The sequence below is a fragment of the Phyllostomus hastatus genome, unplaced genomic scaffold (genome assembly GCF_019186645.2).
Source record: "Phyllostomus hastatus isolate PE091 unplaced genomic scaffold, TTU_PhHast_1.1 phas_contig_58, whole genome shotgun sequence".
Classification (NCBI taxonomy): Eukaryota; Metazoa; Chordata; class Mammalia; order Chiroptera; family Phyllostomidae; genus Phyllostomus; species Phyllostomus hastatus.
In genome coordinates, this window is record NW_025333916.1 from 16,643,380 (window position 1) to 16,665,458 (window position 22,079).

At 42.4% G+C, this 22,079-nt stretch overlaps 1 protein-coding gene and 1 pseudogene across 6 annotated transcripts in view; one reads left to right on the top strand and one right to left on the bottom strand.

The window, feature by feature from the left end:
• RASGRF2 (Ras protein specific guanine nucleotide releasing factor 2) overlaps nt 1-22,079 on the bottom strand; it is a 196,992-nt gene that overhangs the window by 161,906 nt on the left and 13,007 nt on the right. The window lies entirely within an intron of this gene.
• LOC123824892 lies at nt 8,943-12,311 on the top strand (annotated as a pseudogene).

Below are 22,079 nucleotides of genomic sequence, written 5' to 3' on the forward strand. Positions count from 1 at the left end.
GCTGTGGTTGCTGTAAGAGGGGTCTGTTTGTATATTAAGGAGTCTCTTCACACTCGCCTGAAGTGAACTGTCAAGCATTTGAGAGTCAACAGTATCCTTGGGCACAGAAAAGACTCTCTGCTTGGTGAAGACATTCTTGTTTGCAGAGTGCATGGAGAAGTCTGACTTGCAGCCCCGACACCAGAAAGCAGATGATAAAGTCAAATCCAACAGCTTCCAAGAAGACTCAGGAAGGTAAGTTAACCATCTGGTCTACACCTGCAACTCCTCATAGTACAGGTAAGCTGCAGTTAGAATCCACTTTTGGAGGTGGGTAGAGAAATAGTGGTGGAAAGAAGGGGGAGGGACTAGTCAAAGAACCCGTATGAATGTCCCACGGACAACGGTGTGGGACTGACTGTGGGAGTGGGGGTGGGCTGGACAAGGGGGGCGAAGGGGGAAAATGGGACAACTGTAACAGACCAACAATAATAGACAAATAAAATAAAGAATCCACTTTTAACACCTCAAAGATAATTGTTCATAGAAGTACAAAGAAAGTGTGCTTGTGTTCCTATATATTACCCTGAAAGGTTTTGAGGGTTTGTGGGGTTTTTTTCATAACATCAGCTAAGAATGTTTTAACTGACTGAATTGCCAATATAAGGAGTCTTTAATTGTAAAATCTTTACTACTAGTTAATTTTTAAATTTCATTTTGTTTATTTTCAAAATTAAATTTATTGGAGTAGTATTGTTAATAAAATTCTATAGGTTTCAAGCGTACAATTCTATGACACATCATCTGTATATTGCATTGTGTGCCCACCACCCGAAGTCAAGTCTCCCATCACCGTACATGGACTCCCTTTACCCTTTCCTATCCCCCCACCCCTGCTTCCCTCTGGCAACCACCATACTGTTGTCTGTGTCTATGAGTTCTTGTTTGTTTTTCTTACTTATTCTTTTGTTGCTTTCAGTTTTATATCAACACCCAACAAACAATCCAATTTAAAAATGGGCAGAGGACCTTAGCAGACACTTCTCCCAAGAAGACATACAAATGGCCAACAGATACATGAAAAGATGCTTAACTTCACTAGCTGTTAGGGAAACGCAAATCAACTGCAATAACAAACCACTTCACAGCTGTTAGAATGGTTACTATCAACAAGCCACGTAGTAACAAGTGCTGGAGAGACTGGGAAGAAAAAGAAACCATCATATACTGCTGGTGGGAATGTAAACTGGTACAGCCATTATGGCAAACCATATGGAGGCTCCTCAAAAAATTAAGAGAGTTATCATGTGACCCAGCAATGCCTCTTATGGGTATCTACCCCCAAATTTTGAAAACATTTATTTGCAAATATATGCACACCACTGTGTTCACTGCAGCATTATTCATGGTGGCCAAGACATGGAAACCACCAAGGTGTCCGTCAACAGATGACTGGATAAAGAGGATGTGGCACACACATACTGTGGAGTACTGCTCGGCCATAAAAAAAGATGAAATACTGCCATTTGCAACAACACGGATGGACCTTGAGAATATCATGCTAAGCAAAATAAGTCAGACAGAAAATGTCAAGAACCATATGATTTCACTCATTTGTGGGCTGGCTAATTTTTATCATGTACCTCAAACTTAAATCTCATGTTCTTGCTAGAAAGAGAAAACATCCTTCTTAGTTCTCTTTGCTGAGCTCATATGTACCAAAATAGGAAAACAAACACAGCTTTTTTCAAGTCTCCTTTAATTTCCTTCTGAGTTTTCTTTGCTATGTTAACAAAAATTACATTTTTAACCTCGGAGGTCTAATTTAGCTGTTTCGTAATACATCCACCTCTGAAATTTATGATTTGTGTAGTTGTCTTACATACAAAATAGTCTATCAAGTCCAATATTGACCTTGTTTTCTTCCACGTGCTGGTTTAAGATATAAAATCAAGAACAAGCACTCAAAGTTCAAAGGTAAGCAAGAGAGGAAATAAAAACAGCGATCCGATTAATAACTATCGAGAAGAGGAAAGGGAGGGCAAGAGGAGAGGAGACAATGTAACGCACAAGGTCAGTAGGTCCTCTCAAGAAACTGGGCTTCGTATGTCCATCCACACTTCCAAAGGAGCTGCAGGGAAAGACAAGGCTCTGACGAGTGGGATCGGAAGTGAGAGTGAGTAGGTGGTAGGCTTCTGTTGTCATTTTAAGCCCTTTTGTACTACCCAGATCATCTTTACCATGTGCATATAGTACTTGGATAAATACTGTTCATTTGTGTAAACACTATAAATACAAATGTACAATAAAAACCCAGAAGATTTTGTAGAAATTAAAAAGCTGATTCTAAAATTTAAATACTATATGCTCTATATGGTTTTGTTTACATAACATTCTACACCAGGCAAAGCTACAGTAACAGTAACCAGATTGGAAATTGTATGGGGCCAGAAATTAGAAAGGGGATCTGCCACAAAGGGGCCCAAGTCAACTTCTGGGAGTAATAAAAATATTCTATATTTTAATTATGGTGGGGATTGCACATTTGCATATATGTGCCCAAACTCACTAAAATGTATATATTTTTTAAAGATTTTATTTTTATTTATTTTTAGAGAGGGAGGGGAGGGAGATAGAGAGAGAGAGAGAGAAACATCAATGTGTGGTTGCTGGGGGTCATGGCCTGCAACCCAGGCATGTACCCTGATTGGGAATTGAACCTGCGACACTTTGGTTCACAGCCCATGCTCAATCCACTGAGCTACGCCAGCCAGGGCCAAAATGTATATTTTAAATAGATGAATTTTACTGTATATAAACTATACTCCAATTGAACTTTTTGACAAATGTACTGATTAAGAAACTGGGGGCGGAAATCCACTTCAATTCCCTCGGGAGAGTATAGTCCCATACTTGATTTCAAATGACAGCTTTTTTGCGCACAGGTGATTTTGCTTCAAGCTATCGTATCAGCAACTACAAGCTAAAAGGGTGGTTATTCATGGCAGAGCCTGTCACCTAGGCAAGGCCACAGTACCACCTTGTCCCTCATCTGTGAGATTTGTGGGTGAGGAAATGTGTTTTCTCCAGCATTACAGAGATGAAAGCAGTAAATGAAAATGTAGGAAGGTCTGGTTTTTGTCCTGCAGTCTGAAAACTATTTTCTTAAAGATTCATCAGGACAAGGCCGACAAAGACTCACAGACTCCTGGCGAAGCCATCGGCTCACCGGCTCTGTTTTATTTCTTCTGCACTGCAGTAGGGCCGCAGCCGAGTCCCGCCCCTCCCTAAGGCGTTGCCTCGCTGCCCAGCAGCCCCTCATTCACTGACTCTGCCAGACACTGGTCCTGGGTTAAGTGCTGTAGCTACAGCAGTAAACCAGAGAGAAGCTCTCTCATGAAGAGGACATGAGGGCAGAATTTCTTTACCTTGAGAAAAATGTCAAAGCATTTGCTCAGGACTATGAAGTTAGGGAAAGTGCTGTTGTCTTCCTTGCCCCTCCACACACCCCTTCACCCTGCTCTGCGCTCCAGGAGGCTGAGGTGTGTGGGCACCCTTTGCCATGGGAGCCACCTTCAGGAGGTAGGAGAGAAAAAGAGTAACAGTAAGGTAGCCATTCTCCAGCTCAGCTCCCTACCAGGACAGGTTGAATCCCTCTATAGTCTTTGTCAAAGAGACAATTCCCTAAAGCTAATCTGTTCACTTACTGTAACCATGTCCCTCCTTCACATCTTCAGACCCAGATGTAGCCACGGCCCCCTGCTCTGGCCAGCCCTGGGCAGTGCTCTATGCTGTCGGTTCCCAAAACGCTGGCCTCGCCGCTCTAAACAGTCTCTTTATTGAAGGCACCCCAATTACTCAGTTTGAGAATATCAGGCTTTCTTTCCAAGGCTTTGGCTAAAACAGCAGACTATATGGACAAAAGGGGCCTTGATGATATATTAAAACCCTCTCACTGTACAAACTAGGAAACTGAGCCATTACTGGCAGCCACTAGATTTAAGCTATTTTGTATATACTCTTCCTAAAATTAAAGTTGACAGACGGCTTTCTGCTAGAGACCCTTTGTCACAAATTTTCTTCCTTTTATAAGCAATTGAACTTAACATATTTCAAATGATAGCTCAGTTGAGCAAAATAATACTTAGAGAAGACTGCATAATGGATACAGGATCCACCCATTCCTGTAAGGAGTGAGATTTTATCCCCAGAGGCAGTCAGAGAGCTGGATATTTAGACTTATTTAGGGTACCTGCAAAAGGTCTTGACTAAATTATGCATATACATACACCATCAGCCTACATCCAAGGACCCTTTGAAAAACTGCCCCACAAAACACTATTATTTATCTGAGGACTGTTGCTCAGGCTGTAATTTACTACTCATCCGATATTCTCTTTATGGGGATGCTTCTTTCGAGTCTAAGCCCAGGGAAAACTGCTTTGCCTTCACCTTCGGGCCACCGCAGACCCTGTCACTGGTCAGGGAGCCTGGATACTCCTGGCCAGACTTGTAGCTCGCTCCCAACAAGTGAACAGCACCTACCAGGAAATGTTTTGTGTGCTGGCCCTACCCCCAGTTTCGTTTCTTTCTACCCCACCTTCTCATGTATTTTATTTTATTTATGTAGGCTGTGCTGTAAGCTGAATGTTTATGTCCCCCAGGTAGTCACGTGTGGAAAGCTAATCCCCCCTGTAATTGCGGGTGATTAGATCGGGAGGGTGGAGCCTCATGAGCAGGACTGCTGCCCCCCAGTTTGCGCCCTCCCCCTTCTGACAAGTGGGGACACAGGGAGAAGGCAACAGCCGGCTGTGAACCAGCAAGGGGATCTCCAGACCAGACACCAGCTCAGCCGGTGCCCTGATCTTGGACTTCCTGTGCTCCAGAAGACTAAGAAGTAAATTTCTATTGTTTATAAGCCACCAAGGCTATGGTATTTTTGATATAAGAACGCAAACAGACTAAGACAGGCTGTATCAAATCCATTTTCAATGAGGCAGGGATAATTCTGAATAAGCCTTCAAAAAAGGCTGAGAATAGTGACATGTATCCTTCCTCATGAAGCTTTATCTATATTTGAAAACTCTATTAAAACCTTAAAGAAGCTTAGATTAGGATGATAACCTTTATAACTTACCCTAAGCTTATCCTAGAACCAATTCCTTCCTATTTCTTAAAGAATTTCCTCTCTTTCACAAGGTAAGACACTGGCTGTACCTCTTGCTAATTCTCCTCTGCAGATCAGATCACTAATTTTTACTTTATTAACCAGATAAAAAGTGTAAAAGAGATAACACTACATTGGGTGAACCTGCAGAAACCCTTGAGAAACCCAGTTCCCGTGACATGTCTCTGACAGACATGTGAGGGCCCCACAGCTCCCAAGTACGCTGGTGGAAGCAGAGTCCCACGGAGGAGAGTGCCAGCTTTATCGAGGGTCTTGGTGTCTCTGTTTCTCTCCCTCTCTCTCTCTCTCTCTCACTCTCTGTCTCCGCCCCCTCCCTCCCTCTCTCCCCCTCTCTCTCCCATTCTGTGTGTGCGTGCTGTATGCAGTAAAGGCAACAAGGCTTCTCTGGTCCAGAACAGGAGTCGGGGAAGGGGTGGGATGGGACCAGGAGAGGCTGGGAAGGGACATGGCAGGTACTGATAGATGGAAGATCGTCTACATTACGACCATCCTAATGGAAATTTCCCCCAAGGATACCCAACCTGAAGAGTCACTCTCTTGCGTATGGGGTCCACCAGCCTGTTATGTTTGCCATGGCAGCACCTGTCCACCAGCCTTCTGCCTCTGGGATTCGTGTCATGTTAGGTTAAAGGACCCCTCCCTTGGTAACATATCTGTACAAACTGCAGCTGCTCAAAATGTTTCTGTAAAATGTGAACATGTTTACATAATTTAAAAAGGAAAACATGTTTTAAATAAAAGCAACTACTTTTCTTCTGTATGTGCTATCTTGGGAGCACATGCAATAGTTGAGAAGGTTCTGTAAGTGTATATTAATATGCATCTCAAAGATATAAAAGCAAACATGCACACCAGAAATAGCTCTGTTAATAAAACAAAACAAAGCAAAATGTAAAAGGGTATGTAAGGTGGGACTTTGAGGTAAAACTGAAGAAGGTGAAAAAGGTCCTATTCCTTGAGAAAGCCTGAGAAGGTCTTCTTGAACACGTTAGAAACACACAGTCTCAGGCCTGCCCCAGACACACTGGATCACAGTCCGCACTTGCAGAGGCCCCTGGGGTGATCTGCAGACCTCTGCAAGGTTTCAGAAGCCTTGCTCTGAGGTCTCTGAGGTTCTGAAATGCTATCAGTGAACATAGAATTAGGAAGTACTGATATAAACAAGGGGTCACAGAACTCTATAGTATAGTGAAATTGAGGTTATGACAGTCCTGCAGGTGAATAACTTTCCTGCTCTAGTCTGATGTACAAACCCATCTGACCCACAAGTACCATCCCTGACCTGAGCTCAGGCAGCTCACCCAGTGTGAACCTCTGGGTACTCAGAAGTTAGCACTTCTAATGTATGATGACAGTGTGCACTCGGCTCCTTTCCAGAGTCATACCAAGAAATTCCCACGGAATAGAGGTTAAAAACCACCACAATGGCTGGCCAGCCAGCCAGCCAGTCAGCCAGCTGGCCAGCCAGCCAATGAGTCACCCTGTGAGAAGGAAAAACCTAGCAGGGAATTAGGGGTGGGGGGCAACAACAACAGGCCCAGAGTGCCTGGGAGCTCAGAGCTTAGGCTATGGGGGATCGGAGGGACACATCAAGTGCAGGCCCCATGACTGGCTACAGGCCCACCCCCTGACTAGTCCCAGTCCCTACCCCAGCCCCCGCAAGGCTTCTGCCTGGACCTGCAGCCCTGCTCACTAAAGCAAGGCCTCTACCACCAAGCGCTCCTAGTGCAAGCCAGCTAGAGAAGAGACAATGGCCCTAGCACACAGGAAGCCCCCGCTTCAGAGCTCCCGTGGCCTGTAAGGGAGGTCCTGCCCACTCCCGATGGAGCTCTCTCCCCAGTGCATCCAGCAGCAGCAAGACTACAGGAGCGGTCGGGAGAATTCTCGGGGCTCCAGGAATCGTCTCTGGGTTGTCCATGAAACTGTGGCCAGGAGGGAGCTCCCCCATTTCCTACAGAACCTGGAGGTCAAGCCACTACTAGACATCATAGTATGTCTTTGTGCACTTTGGGAAATGGGGCTCCAGCTGGACAGAAAAAACAGAAACCTTCATGCAGTCAAATTAGTAAAGGGTCTTTCTTTTGGGTGAAAGGGGGCTGGGGTTAGCAAATGGAAGGCACCTGTGGGCTAAAAAACCAATGGCACTCCTTTCTCCAGAGGAGACAGCTCCCACTCACCCCTCAACATAAACATGTCTGCAACGTTCATCTTCAAAACTGTGTTGCCCTCCCCATTTTGGCAGCCTCCAAGGGAGGGTGGGAGAGGAGGAGGAGGGAGAAATCATAAACACTAAGAATCCCAGAATCCAATAAACAATCCAGACAACGAACAGTATTCTAGAAATGAAGGAATAGTTCCCAGAAGACACATCCACCCCTCTCATCTCATTATAACTCTTATTATAATTGCATTTTGCCACAATATGATTATATTGAATTTTATAAATTGACCGATCGCATGATTAACTACAGTATAACTATACTGTGTTATGTGGCAGTAATGGAAGATGTTTCCAAATGCAAGAAAATAATGAAGCCCATGCTTTCCAAGTGGACCTGTTCGTTTCAGCACGTGAGGGGGGTGGGATAACCGCTCTGCCCGTGGTCCGACTCCATCCTCCAGTTCTTATTTGCTACTACGATGGGGCGCTTTATGAAAACACTTTTTCACCACTCTACAGTAATAGCTCCAAGCTGCAACAACGTTATTAGTTGTTCCGATGATAAAGGTTGCTCCAGCACAGAATTCCACACAGAGGAGTCTTTACGGAACCCCCACTACGACATAACGTCTAAACTAAAAACAGTTGCGCAGAAATGGGCAAGATCATGAAAAACACTTCCACAAGTTTGTTTTCACTCAATTCCTTTAACACCTGGTCTCTTTAGGCTAAACTTTACACAGCAGACTTAATTTGATTTTGAGTGACTTCATCTGATTTTGAGTATCAACACACACAAAAAAAGGCATTCTTTCTTTTAAAAAGTAACAGTACTGATGTTCAACTTTCTAATTCACAATTATTGTTACCTTCATTTTTTCATCCCTGCAATAAGCCAATTTTATAATCATTAGGGTATGTTATATATGTAGACACTATATATATTTTGTTGTTTTATTTTTCTGGAGTTGTATGTACAAACTAATATGATGGTCAATATTTATTGAGCACTTATTATGTGCCAGACATTGTCAAACATTTTATATATGCCTTCTCTTAGCACAGTCACCCCTGAATCAACCCTCTGAGGTAGATGTTACTTTGAGCCTTGTTCAGAGATGAAACACTGCAGTGCAGAGAGGTCAGACTGCTGATGTCTGGCAAAGTCAGTCTCTGAAGCCAGGCAGCAAGTTTCTCTCTCAACTGCCATCAAATAAATGCAAACAGTATCCATCAGGGTCTACCCAGGGTCTATATATATATAATTAACTGAGATTTTAGACATTTAATGACGACTTAATTCAGCAAGACTCTAGCACTTATTAACAACCTTCATAGAATGTTACTGAGAACTCTAAGTAATTTAAATGAAAGATAAGATATGGTCCTTGGCTACAGGGACCTTAGAGACTAAAGAGACAAATTTTATATATATGCACACATACACATGTATGTCAAAACTACTTCTAAGTAGAGGTGATAATATGGTATGAATGAAATAAAAGGAAAGATGGCAGATATAACAGAAAGCGTTGTAGAGGTGATCCCTAACGTAGCTTTCTAAGGAAATACTGCCTGGATTGGCAGCGTGATGGGAGAAGAGAATTTCACACCATGATCAAAAACAGGCAAAAAGCAACAGGGACGATGGAAGGTGGCAGCTGGAGAACAGAAGGTATGTCATGAAGAATGTCAAGTCATATGCAACTCTGATGAGCTACTTCACTGTGGTTTTCTTTTAAGCAAGAATCTATATTTTACACTTACAACTGCTACTCTTCTGCCTTTATTCTCTGTACCCCTAAGTGTTCTGAGGCAACCTCCTGAGTGTCCAGTGGAAACCAGCTCTGGGTGTTCCCTCCCTGATCTGCCTCCCACCAGCACAGAATGACTCGCATAAAACAGACTAGCAGAGTAAACAAGTGCCATCACTATACATGCACCCATTTGCTCACTTATTTCCAAAGCCTGTCTTTGCGTGAAGCTGATGGATGTGGTGAATTAAAATGACTTAGGGTGCTTGCCGGTTTATTTTAAAGAGATGAAGGAAATATCTACACTCAACCAGTAAGTTCTGCTTGGAGGACCCCTGCCCAACTCTATGATCAGCGCAGGGACAGCCGTTGTTCCTGCCCCCAAGGGTTTTTGGATCCGGTGGGAACCAAGTCTACACAATGCCTGGCACATAATTGGCACTTAGTAAATAGGGACTTCCATTTCTTGAGCATTGAAGCTGAGCAATGGGGTATTTATTGAAGAAGTAGATTTCAAGAAGCAAAAGTCAATTAAATACATAAAGTCATTGTATACCATGATGAGAGCTGATAAGCACTGAAGAGGAACCACCAGGAGGGTGTGGCAAACTCCCTGGAGGGGTCAGGAAGCTGGTCTTCTCTGGAAGAGAAGCCAATCTGGCAGATATTAGAAGCTGGGGCACATTTGGAGCAGAGAAAAGAGCAGAGCACGTGGCCTGTTAAAGAACAGTGACTACCTCTGTGGGGCATGATGGGGGCCCAGATGTGGGAAGAGTGGAAGTAAATGGGCCAGTCAGAGGGCCCCAGTGTCCTGCACAGAGGGTGGGGTTATCTGGCCATTACAAGGAGTCAGTAACAGACAGAGCAGGAAAATAATTTCCAGAGCAGGATTATACTAATTTAGAGAGAGAGATGTGCTGGCGTTGCAGAGGATGGGTTGGAAAGGAGTCCTGGAGGTCACCTAGAAGTTCAACTGAGGTAAGATGGTCTGAATTCAAGTAGTGATGAGTGAGATAAAAGGATGGACTTTAGCAAACACTAACAGATTTCTCTCTGCAAAATGTAGCTTAAACTCTTAAGTTAGAGATCATTGGGTCTTTCTTGTGTCCCGAACGCATCGTCATGGAGCACTTCGGACTGCTGCCTTATGAACACAGGGACTAAATAGTAACTCTACCACCCCACATGCTCCTCTCGTACTTTCCGTCTTTCAGCAGCACCTACTAGGCACTAACTACATGGCTTCTACTGGTGGTCAGGGATGAAAAAAAAAGAAAAACTGACACAGTTATGGTGGTCAAGAAGCTCAGAGTTTTAGAAGACAGATGGACACATAGGTAATAGCCACAACAATCCCAATGATGCAAGAAGTGTGTACGAGGTAGCAGGTGCACAGAGAATTACTAACTACCTGGTTGGGATGCAGAAGATAACATTTGGGTCCACTAGTGTCTTAATAATCTAAAGAATCTATCATCAATTTTTTAATGATACAACTATTGCAAATGACATTACCTATTAACTTAGCTGAAGCTATAAATTATCTAAAATATATCATTTTAGATATGACATAGAACATGTAGTGGAGACTCCAAAATGTTTCATATTGTAAATGTTAAAGGTAAATCCCATTTGTAGAGTTCTGTTTGCTAGCCGGGGCTCACCTACTGACTACAGTGGTGAAAGTCATTTCCTTACTTTTCCAAGTCTCCACTGTTCAACTGATTTTTAGCAATGAACTTCATTGCGGAAATAAACAAAATGCCAAAAGATATCCAAAGACCTAATGGGATCAAGCACACACTCTGTATTTACCTAACACAATAAAACCTTTCCTTTGACATAGAGAATCTCTTTCCAGGACTAAGTGAAGGCCCTGAGGATGGCAGCGCTGGTGTGGCTCTGTGGCCCGACTTCATTCAGGTGCTGAATGCCTCACCCCACTCCAAGGCTGAGACTTTTTGCACTGCCACTGCCAAGATCAGGATGGCCCAATGGACTGCTTCTTTGTGAAATGGAGCAAGTCACTCATTAACACCAACGGTGCAGTGCAGCATGGAGCAGTTCCCAGTTGGGAACCCAGACTTCCTGATGGAAAGGGAGGTTTGGGGTCTACGCTCTGAATACTGGGTGCTCACCTTGAGAAGACAACCAATCAAGAAGCTTGCCAGGTTTCAGTGGAAGGAGACTATAAGATGTCAATCATGAAGAAGCAATGGCTGAATGGGTAAAACAACAAGCTGAGCAAGAAGATTAAAAGTAACAGGAACATCTAGAACTACTACAGCAGGGAGTTCGCACGACCCAGGCACTGCGCCACCAACCCCCACTCCTAGCAGCAGCACCAGGAAATGCCTGAGCCTGAGCATCTGGAGCAGCCCATCCTCAAAGGGATGCAGGCTGCCTCCAGCAAGATGATATCGCAGAAATCGTGAGACTCAGAGGGACCTAACAAATCAAAGCCAGACAGAAGATCCCATGTGGCAAAGAGGAAATGCTCCAGGCAAGGAAGGCCCAGAGACTGAGGAGGGCCCAGCGCTAAAAGCTCAGATGATGACAGTGAAGGAGCGCTTAGTACTTCTGGGATGAGCTTTCCTGTTCCAAAACAGTGACAGTGATGGGGTTGAGATGGCAGTCGAGTGTCCCAGTAGCTCTAAGAGGGCAAGGGTCCTGAGTACAGACAGTAGCTCCCCAGAGAAAGTGCAGACCCCTGTGACTGACTCTGAGAATGGTGCTTCAGAAGACCTGTGTGCTCAGCTGGGAGAGACATCTACAAGGAGTGTGTGAAAAGGTAGGTGGCTACAGAAACAGAGAAAACCCAGGACAAAAAGAAGACAGAGAGTAGAGAACTCACAGAAAAGAGAGCAGCTGGGGCTGGACTGAATGAGGAGAAAGAGACAAAACAAGTGACTGATGGGGAACAAGCTGCCAAGGCAGCACCTGGAGACGATAGGGAAAACATTCGCCCTGCCAAACTGGAGGAAAGCCAGTCAGGACGCAGAGCTATTGGTCCGGAGCCTATAGATTTACTGGCATTCAATTCTGTTGCAGAAATGCAGTTGCTGGGTCTGGAGAAGCTCACGTGAGCACCGATGGCCATGGGGAGAAGTGTGGGGGCAGTCTGCAGGAGCAGGCATGAGACAGACTCCTCTCCCTCAGGGGACTGGCAGAGGAGCAAAGGGACCCAGCTCTATTTGCCAGGCCCTTGAAAAAAGGGAAGAAGCAATGAATTCCATCCGGGCTGATTCCCTATCTCTTTCTAGTCTAGCACTTACAACCTGCATAACATTGACTCTACTTGGTCATTATTCCTATCAGTTTTAGAGCTGACTTATTAATAACCCAAGGCTAACTATCCTTTTTTCCATTATTACACTTATAGAATTAATGTGTAAAGCCATCTAACCATCCAGGCCTGATGTTTTTGGAGTATGGTTTTTTAGTAACAAACTTAATTTAATAAGTATAAAACTAGGAGAGGGGAAGCCTTTGCTTTGTACACAGCAATGCCTTCAGACTACTTTTGGTGGCCTTAGTTCACTTTCAAACAAGTTTCCCATCAACTGGCGGGAATTCCCTGGTGCTCCACCCCCTCCACATCCTTCCTGTGCTGGGTCACTTAAAAATAACTAACCACGAAGCATTTAAAAATTTCAGGAAATTATTTTAGAGGAAAAAATCACTGGCCATCACAATTGTTGTGACGTGGAGAACCCAGGGTGGATCTCAGAAGATTTTCAAATAAGAAGAACTTTATTTTTTTAGGTAGTACAAACTTCTTTACTCCTACCAAAGACTACTTACCTTATTATTAGAACCATTTGTTTACAATACGTGACTAATCTGGGGGTAAATACTTTTTTACCTAACATCTCTTACTATATGACAACAGAATCTATTTTTATGAACTCCCGTGCCACAGAAATATGTTCACTTAGAGTTTTGAAATTGTCTTTTTTCCAAGGAGCTATTTCTTACATAGTTATTAAATGATTAAATAATTGTTCTAATTAATTATACAAGTTGATTACAGAAAATTAGAACATATAAGTAGGCATTTTACAGCCTTGGTCGCTGCAGCTCCCTGTGCCAGCCCACCCTGCTTGTAGAAGAGACTACCAAGTAAGGGCAGAGTAACAAAGAAATCTGCATAGTAAAAGTTCTAAGAAATCCTGTCACGAAGAAATCCTCTTCACTTTGGGTAACTCAGATTGTTCATACACTTTTTTTGGTGTGAAGCCATTTTAACGAGTAACCAACACCAAGGCACCCACATGGGTATTCCTCAGAACACACCGGTCACTTTGAGAAACAGTGCTCTAAGCTAATTTTGTAAAGTTCTGTCTGATATCAGGAAAAGTCCCTCCCAGAAAACCTTGCTAATGACAGAGCCGAATTCCTAGATTCCTCGTCAGACCCCCATATTTCCTTACTCCAATGTCCCCGAACACCCTGCCAGGTTATCTTTTCGGCCCACCCCGCCGCCCCCTCCCCGCACTGCGGTCCCCCCAAGTGTCCCCTGCCTCACAGGCCGATGAATAGAGTCGCTTTGTCTGCCTTTCCGGTCTTGCCCAAACGCTACTTCCGACTAGAACCTAAATATCCCCAACTTAAACCAAAATGAGTTTAGCTCTCCCTTCTTCTTACCAGTTAAACTTGGTTCCTCTGTGAAGGACCAAGGCCCTCGAATGTTCCTGCAACCATCCTTGGCACAACGTCAGAAAGGTCCTTGTCCCCTGAGCATGCAAAGCCTCCCAGAAGCCTCACATATCGTCAGAGAACTCCTTAAATGCACACCATCATCTCCTTCACAGACGGGCACTTTCAGGACCACACAGAGTGAACCTTGAACTCCTTCCATCAGCCTCAGGACAGTGCTTTCCAGCAAATGCTCAAAACCCACCTAGTGAGTCAACGAGGACTGAAGTGCCAGGGCTCTGATGAAGGAGCCCCACTTATAAGCGCATTCAGGCCTCCTCACAGGCACCAGAGGTGAGGATATACATTCGAGCCATCCCAGGCAGGAAAGCCACACTAAGACCCAGCCTGAGCTATCCTTTGGGGGCATGGGCCGTTTCACTGTGTGCTCCACTGCTGGTGAGTTCACCCATGGCCAAACTTCTGCTTCCTTTTAGAACATATATAATTGTTAACACACAGTTGCTTTCTAAAGAAAAATTTAATACACTATAATTTTCTCATTGAAACTAGATGCTTTGCTTTAAAAAAATACTTTTTAGCATGAGAAAGGAATTATGTGGGATGCCCTCTAAAGAGGAGGTCGATTACTAAAGTGCCACAACACACACGCACGTTCCCACAAAGGTGAACTCACAAGCCTCAGCAACAACGAACAACAACCCTTGTTGTGTGAAAGCCCCTCCCCTCTGCGTGGTACCACACCGACTGCTGAGCATGCTGGTTAAGAGTCTAACCGGCACTTTGTAAATTTTTTCAAAGCTATCAGGAAGTACAGGTACCAGAATTTCCAAAGCAAATTATGACCCCATGTCCTGAAAACCAAAATGCTCCTATGGGACTATAGAGTAGAACATTTTAATTCAAGATTGTCCTGGAAAATTTGGAACCCATGCTCTGGTATCAATTAAGCAGAGACAAGCCAAATAATATTAAGAATAACAACCAGTCTTAATGAAACCTAAAATGGAAGACTTTTCACTTCTTAACAGCAGCTGGGTAAGTAACCAGTGCTGGTGTATTGGGACTACAGTACGCGGTTGGTACTCACACACATAGCTCCAAAACTTTAAGTGATGTTCTGACAACTGTACAAAGAGATTACAAAGGATCCAGCCAGCAAATGCTTGCCTGGATTTGACTGTGATGTCATTAATAGCAGTCCCAAGGAATCTGGGAACTGGGATCACAGGAGGTAGGGTACACACACTCTCTGGAAGCACCCCACGTCACTGGCCAGCAAGCTACCATGTGACCCCAGTCAATGGGCTCACAACGCCAGTGGGCTCTCTTCCCATACAGTGACCGAGTCCCCAAACAAACCTGCCTTCCAGGACCCTAAAATAATCTTCAAGAGAAACATTTTGCCTTAACGTCAGTTAGAAAGACCATTTATTGAAATGCACAGGAGGCAAAGAAGTTCAGTGGTCTTCTTTCAGGAGTTCTGACTGTGACCAAAATTTCAGTGGAAAGAATGACCATAAGCCCAAGGAGGCAAGGCAGCTGTTAGCAACATTAAAAATAGGAAAGAATGAGCATCCTTTCCCAGTATCCTAAACCCAGGAGGGTTTGGTTGTTTTGTTTTGGCCTTTTTAAATCACAAAAGGTAACATAATCAAATTTAAGGATGGGCTAAAATTCCCAAACACTCAGATTTGCCATTATCTAACCACAGTGGAAGAATATGAAAAGGGAAAACCCACTGCCAAAAAAGTAGACAATATTGTAGTTGTAGCAAGAGGCAGCACTTTGAATTTTGGTGGCCAAAGGTCTTGTGGCCCAAGGGGACGGCAGGAAAAGATAAAAACCAATCACAGTACAGATCAGCTGGTACTAACACCTGCCATCTTTTGAAGTAGATTTTCAGAGGAGGCACTTCGAAAGCTAAGCACTGAGTTTTTCTTCTCACAGGACCATGATCTTCCCTGTCCTTATATTTAATTATTATCAAAGGGCAAATGCCCTTAAAATACAATGCGGTGCAGACACCCATATACCTTTATGCTCTTACAAACACACACAGAGCAAAGAACTTTGAAAACACAAATAAATGCCAAGTGTCTTAGTCTGGAAGCTACCACTTTTCTTTCTACAATGGTATTGTAAAATGCAACATAAATCAGTAAAAATTTTTAGGCAAAGAACTACCACATCGATGAAATGTGCACACTGATTGAAAACATCCTAATTTCAGAAAATGGAAAACAGTATAATCCAAATGTATTTAAAGTTGATGAAACGTGGCCAGGCTCCGCACTTGCACCTCACGCATGCACACGGAGCTCATTGACGGCGGCCCAGGCACTCCGACTGCCTGCCCTCATAACAAACCTGACCCCAGGCGAGCAGACTCCACCAGAAGACACTCCTGCTCTGGCTTTATGTCCAGAAATCAGACCGCCACATTTGGCCATATTTATTTCTGTATTTTATTCACAAATCCGACTGTACTTTCATTCCAGAAACTTGCATTTATGTTGAGTTTTCAACCAGTTACAAAGCTACTTTGAAATGTAAGTGGGGTATTTATTAGAGAGAATGGTGTTTTTTATTACCCTTTTCATGGTGGTTAAAAAGATGCCCCTCACTTCCCACTTTTCTGTTTGTTCGTTTTTTTTCTGATGTGCCTCCACCTGCCCTGACAGCTTATTCCTAAACACCATCCCCGTGTTGACTGCAGCATTATTTACAACAGCAGAGCAAAACTTTACAGTATGAAAACAACCCAAACATCCAACAGTAGGAGGATAATCATTTTACATCTTTGGGATAGAAAGAATGTTGTGCAGTCATTTAAAATAATTTTTCAAAGAATATTTACTGGCAAGTAAAATGATTATAATGTTCAATAAAAAAGTCAGGATCCAAAACTCTACCTGCACTATGATCCCAAGTATGCCCCTTTAAAAATATCTATTATGCCTACACACAAAAAAATCCTGAAAGGGAGTCCTCCAACAATCCAATACATAGTTTTCCCTCAGGGATGGCATTTCAGATTTTAATTTTATTTTATAGTTCTCTATGATCTTCAAATTTTACACACAAAAAATTCTTTTTTTAGAATGATTTAAATTTTAATAAAGTGTCTAAAAAGTTAGAAATTATAAAAGAAAAACAATTAGCAGTTATTAAGAAAGCAAATGGATAAAGTATATGAAAGCATTTTAAAAGCTAAATAGAATTATACACATATTATTATTTCATTTTAAAATAGTAATAACAATTACTGTTTTAATTTCCATTGCACCTGCATAAAAATACAAGATTGGATGCTAGTTAAGGCAGAGGTTTATTGGGGTTTATGAGCTAGTGTTTGACACACCTAGACAGAATCAAGATTCCAAACCTCAGTCCTTGACACTCAATCATTTATAAACAGACAAGGTCTTCTTTTAATCCCTGACCAAATGTCCAAGAAATTACATAGTGCCTTAGCTTTTCTTTCAAAAACCTGGAATAAGGTGTAGGTATTCTGATGGGTGCCTCTTTGGGCTACAACGGTACCAGAACCACTCACTTCTACATTTAGTGTATGGGATCAAAAAATATATACTACCTGTATCCAGTCACTGGTTTCCTTTTTAAGATATAATTGACGAATAACATTGTGTAAGTTTACAGTGTACAAAGAAGGTGATGATTTGATACACTATCTGTTGTGAAATGGTAACTCTGATAAGGGTTAGTTAACAAAGCCATCACTTCACATTGTTACCATTGTGTGTGTGTGTGTGTGTGTGTGTGTGTGTGTGTCGCAAAAATATTTAAGAGCTACTCTCTTAGCAAATATCAAGTACACAATACAGTATTGTTAACTATAGTCACCCCTCTGCCCATTAGATCCCCAGAAACATTACTTTAATACATTTTTAAAAACTGCTTTTAAAAATATTCTGTTAACAACGTAGTTTATACCAAAAGGGAGAAAAATGAGTAAACTGGATTCATTTACTTTTCAGTATACATTTTAAATTCCCTGTAAAAAAATAAAGTAATGAACTTTTAAAGCACAAAATGAAGTTACCTACATTTTGCTTCTGAATAAATTACTTATTAATTTCACTTTACTTTTTTGATATGTAAAATTTTATTTATTTTTTACCATGTTTTTATTTTTTTATTGTTGTTCAAGTACAGTTGCCTCCATTTTCCCAGCACCACTTTCCCCTGCCCCACCCACCCTCACCTTCCACCCAGAAGGACCTATACAACAGAAAAGATTTAAATGACAAAGAAAAATCCCTCCACTGATCTATTCTTTTATATTTTCCTTCACCTAGTAAAGGTAATCTTCCAACTATTTCTTAAGGAATTTGTCATCTACTAAATAGTCTCCATAGAGTTTTGAAAACGTACACTCATGAAAGATGCTTACAAAGTAGGCAGGGAAGCTAGCTGGTTCCTGAAATGGACCATCAAAATGAACAGAATACACATCTGTAGTAACCAACTTTTCAACTGATCTGCTGTTTAAATCTCCCTCATTTACATGAAAAAATGTAATTGTAAAGTATTTAAAATAACAGTTTTGTAGCATTCTAGTTTACAAAACACTTCTCACTTAGATTGCCTCAATTAACTTAATACTCCCACTTTCTGTATGATGTAGGAATTATCATGCTCATTTCCACATGAGAAAATGGCTAAGCCTGACAATCCACGGCTGTTAACAATGGATCCAGAACTTGAACTCGGGAACTGAGCCTCAGTATGCTGGGCATTCTGCACCATCCAACCGGACGGAATGCCTGGGCAGGTGAGCAGGAAGGGGGAGGGTCTCGGCTCAACCTGGCATGCTGAAAGTGAACTTTTATCATAGTGCTCACAGCAGGAAATAACAGCTAAGGCACGACAATCACAGGATGCTACTCTTCAACCCTTTGACTCCACAGTTCCAGAGACACAGGTGAAATTGCCGACAAAACAAATAACAGAAGACACTTCAGCTCAGCACAGAAAGACATCTACATGGACGGCACAGGTTGCCAGTATCGTTCTCAGCGCGGCCTGATGTTTCGGACAGCAGTATCCGCCACTCTGGACCAGAGAAGACTGCAACCTGCTTAGGCCTAGTGGCCATAAAGTGGTGGCATAAATCAAGACACTGGGACATTTTCTCAGAGTCATGACCCACACATGGCACGGGCAAGGTCTGAAACAGCAGGGAGCACTGTGTCTTCAGTGCTGGGCCCTTCACAGTATGGCCAGACACCAAGAAGGAAGCCCGCACTGGAAGTTAGCAGCTCGGGAGAAAGTCGGAGGGCTTTGCAGAAAGACTGACTGGTCTTCCAAGCCCCACTGTCTACCATGTCCCCACTCTTAGACCCTCAGCACAGGTTCAAGCACACAGACATCATGGAGGTTGTGTGGGCTGGTTCTAATGCTTCCCTTAGATGAATAAAGGCCCACAGATTTGCTTTGTTTACTTATTTTCATGAGCGTGGGGTTATTTTCATGAAATAATAACTTGTCTTACGGACTTTATGGAGCTGGCCAGATCAGACTGAGAAGTTTTCCACTCAAACTGCAAATGTACCAAGACGAAGATGAAGGAGACTGAAAACAAAAGATTTAACCCCTTGGTTAAGAGAGGAAAGCTGTATTTGGTTAAGCTATGTTTCTAGCTCCTAGGTAAGGGCCAAGCTCAACAAAAGCTAAGTTGCTAAACTAGGCTGTATTGTTATTGTCACTGATTAAAGGTTTACCCTAGGTAATAGCTAACCCACTTTAAGCTTCAGTATCCTTATCTGTAAAACGAAAAAGACACTGACATCTCAGTGTGATCATAAAGATTAAATGAGATAATATATGTCAACTGCTTGGCCCTTTAACCCCAAATCACCACTCAATAAATGATAGATCTCATAATTAGGCAAACAAAACAATGATCATAAAAAGCTAACAAGTTAGTCCCTGGTGAGTGGCTCAGTTGGTTAGAGTGTCATCCCATACACCAAAGGGTTGTGGGTTTGATCTGGGTCAGAGCACACACCTAGGCTGCGGGTTTAATCCCTGGTCGGGAGCATAAAGGAAGCAACCAATTGGTATTTCTCTCTCACATAGAGTTTCCCTCTCTCCTTCCACTTCCTCTCTCTCTCAAATCATTAAAAATATCCTCAGGTAAGGATTTTTTTAAAAAGTAACAAGTTAGTATCCTACATGGAATAGTCTAATTTTATTTTGTTTTACTTTCTAAGAAAAAAGGAATGACTTATGCCTGGAGAAAGTTGACTGCTTTAAATTAAATGCTCATTAACCAAGAGGACAGACTAGATAAACATATGATAGATGCTCATCAACTAAGATAGATACATACATATGTACATATATACATACATAGGAGGCGGACCCCAAAGAAACCAGAATGTATTCACCTTCAAAGTACTCTCCATCTGGTGCAACACACCTACCAAGACGTTTTTTCCACTGCTCAAAACAGTTTTGAACTTGTCGACTTTGATGCCTTTCAGTGCTCCTGCAGTTTTTGTTTCACCTCTTCCACATCGGCAAAAACTTGCCCTTTAAGGATGTTTTCTCAAGGGAAACAAAAAAACAGCACTCAGACTGAGATCGGGTGAACAGGGAGAGTGGGGCACAGGGTCATGCCATTTTTGGTCAAAAACTGCTGAACACTCAGCACGGTATGGGCAGGTGTGCTTGCAAATCTCCCAGCATGAAATGAGCAAAAGTGTTGAGACTTCAAAAAAAATTGACTGAAACCCATCACAGCCTCTCACAGCAACACCAGCTGGTACAGAGATACAGATGGGTTCCTAGAACACTCACCTAGCTGGGAAAGTCTGTACTGCTAGGGACCCACCCTCCAGAAGATAATTCCGGCTTTTTGGGTTCCCCTAACTATAGATAGATAGGCATCAGATGAGAAAACTATCTAAAAGGAAATTTTAAACTAAAACCATTGTGTATGGCATTAAATGGAACTTACACATTAGTACCCTCAAAATATACCTCATCACTTAGTAGTAGGATAAAAATAAAGATCTATAAAAATCATAGGAATATAAAATCATATTCTTGCTTTACTGTGCTCAAAACACCATATCCAAAGATGTTCAGAATTAAATTGATAAAATAAGGATTAGTTGTGATTTGACTTCTGAAGTATTTTATCATTACTGAAGTAGAAGTAACTAACAGATAAATTTCCAGGAAAAAAAAAAGAGAAAGAAACAATATAACTCTTCCCTGTTTGGAAGAAGTTCCACTCATTTTTTGTCTCACTATCAAAACTCACTCTTAAGTGGTAATGGCCAAGTAGCTGGTTACAGACACCCCCCTTACCCCAGCCAACATCACCCGGCCATGCACTCACTAACACCAATTAGAAAAGCTGGATACAACACAAAAAAAATAGTCCATTTGAAAGCATCAGTGAGCTCACAAGACAGCCAGAACCTAAGAAGTAAAGATGCCTTAGAGAAGAAAAGTAAACTAGTAAGTTTGACAGACTTGGAAGTTGTTCCTCTCAAGGAATTTGCCAATTTCCAAGTGGTGGAGAGCCAAGAGGCTGAGCAGAATGCAGCAGCAAAGAGGCTGCGTGTTGAATTAGTTTACTCACCAGTGTTGAGTTTTTAGCAGTCTCATGGAGCGGGAGAGAGACCAAGTGGGAAGGGGATTTTTGTAAACACTCAGAATTCCAGTTAAGACCCTGGAAAGGCTATACTTTAGAAATTAGGGCAAAGTGGAAATAGACAAATTCTCACAAATCCTGAAACCTAGCTTTCAGCAGCTTAATCCCAGAATTGATTAACATAAAATAACCCCATCCTAATGCCTGCAAGAAAGCAAAGTGAATTCTCTCCGATGGAAAAATATCATGCAGAGCATCAGATTATCTCTTCGATTTCTCATACACAATGTCCAGCATTCTAACAAAACTACAAGGCATGCAAGTAACTCGTAGCTTACTGTTGAGTCCTTGTCAAAACCAACCCATAGAAACCTTATAACTCTCTAGCCAGAAATTCCCATTTTAGGATGAATCAACTCAGACTCAAGAACTAACAAAGTAGGAAGAGTCAAACCTTGCTTGTGAAATGGAAAAATGTATTCAAGAACATAATTGATCTGTGTTCAGCAGTACCTCAGCCTTACATTAAAAATAAAAATAGCAAGCATCCCTCTGGAGGGAACTTTATGTGCTCAGCTACCTGGAGCAAAGCCACCAACTCAATGGGGCCCTCAATTCACAGAGATTCCCTAAATGTCTAGGCCTGTCCCCCTGATGATTTGGCTAAGCTGAAAGCAAGCGGCACCGGCTGGAGTCCTTTGGCTA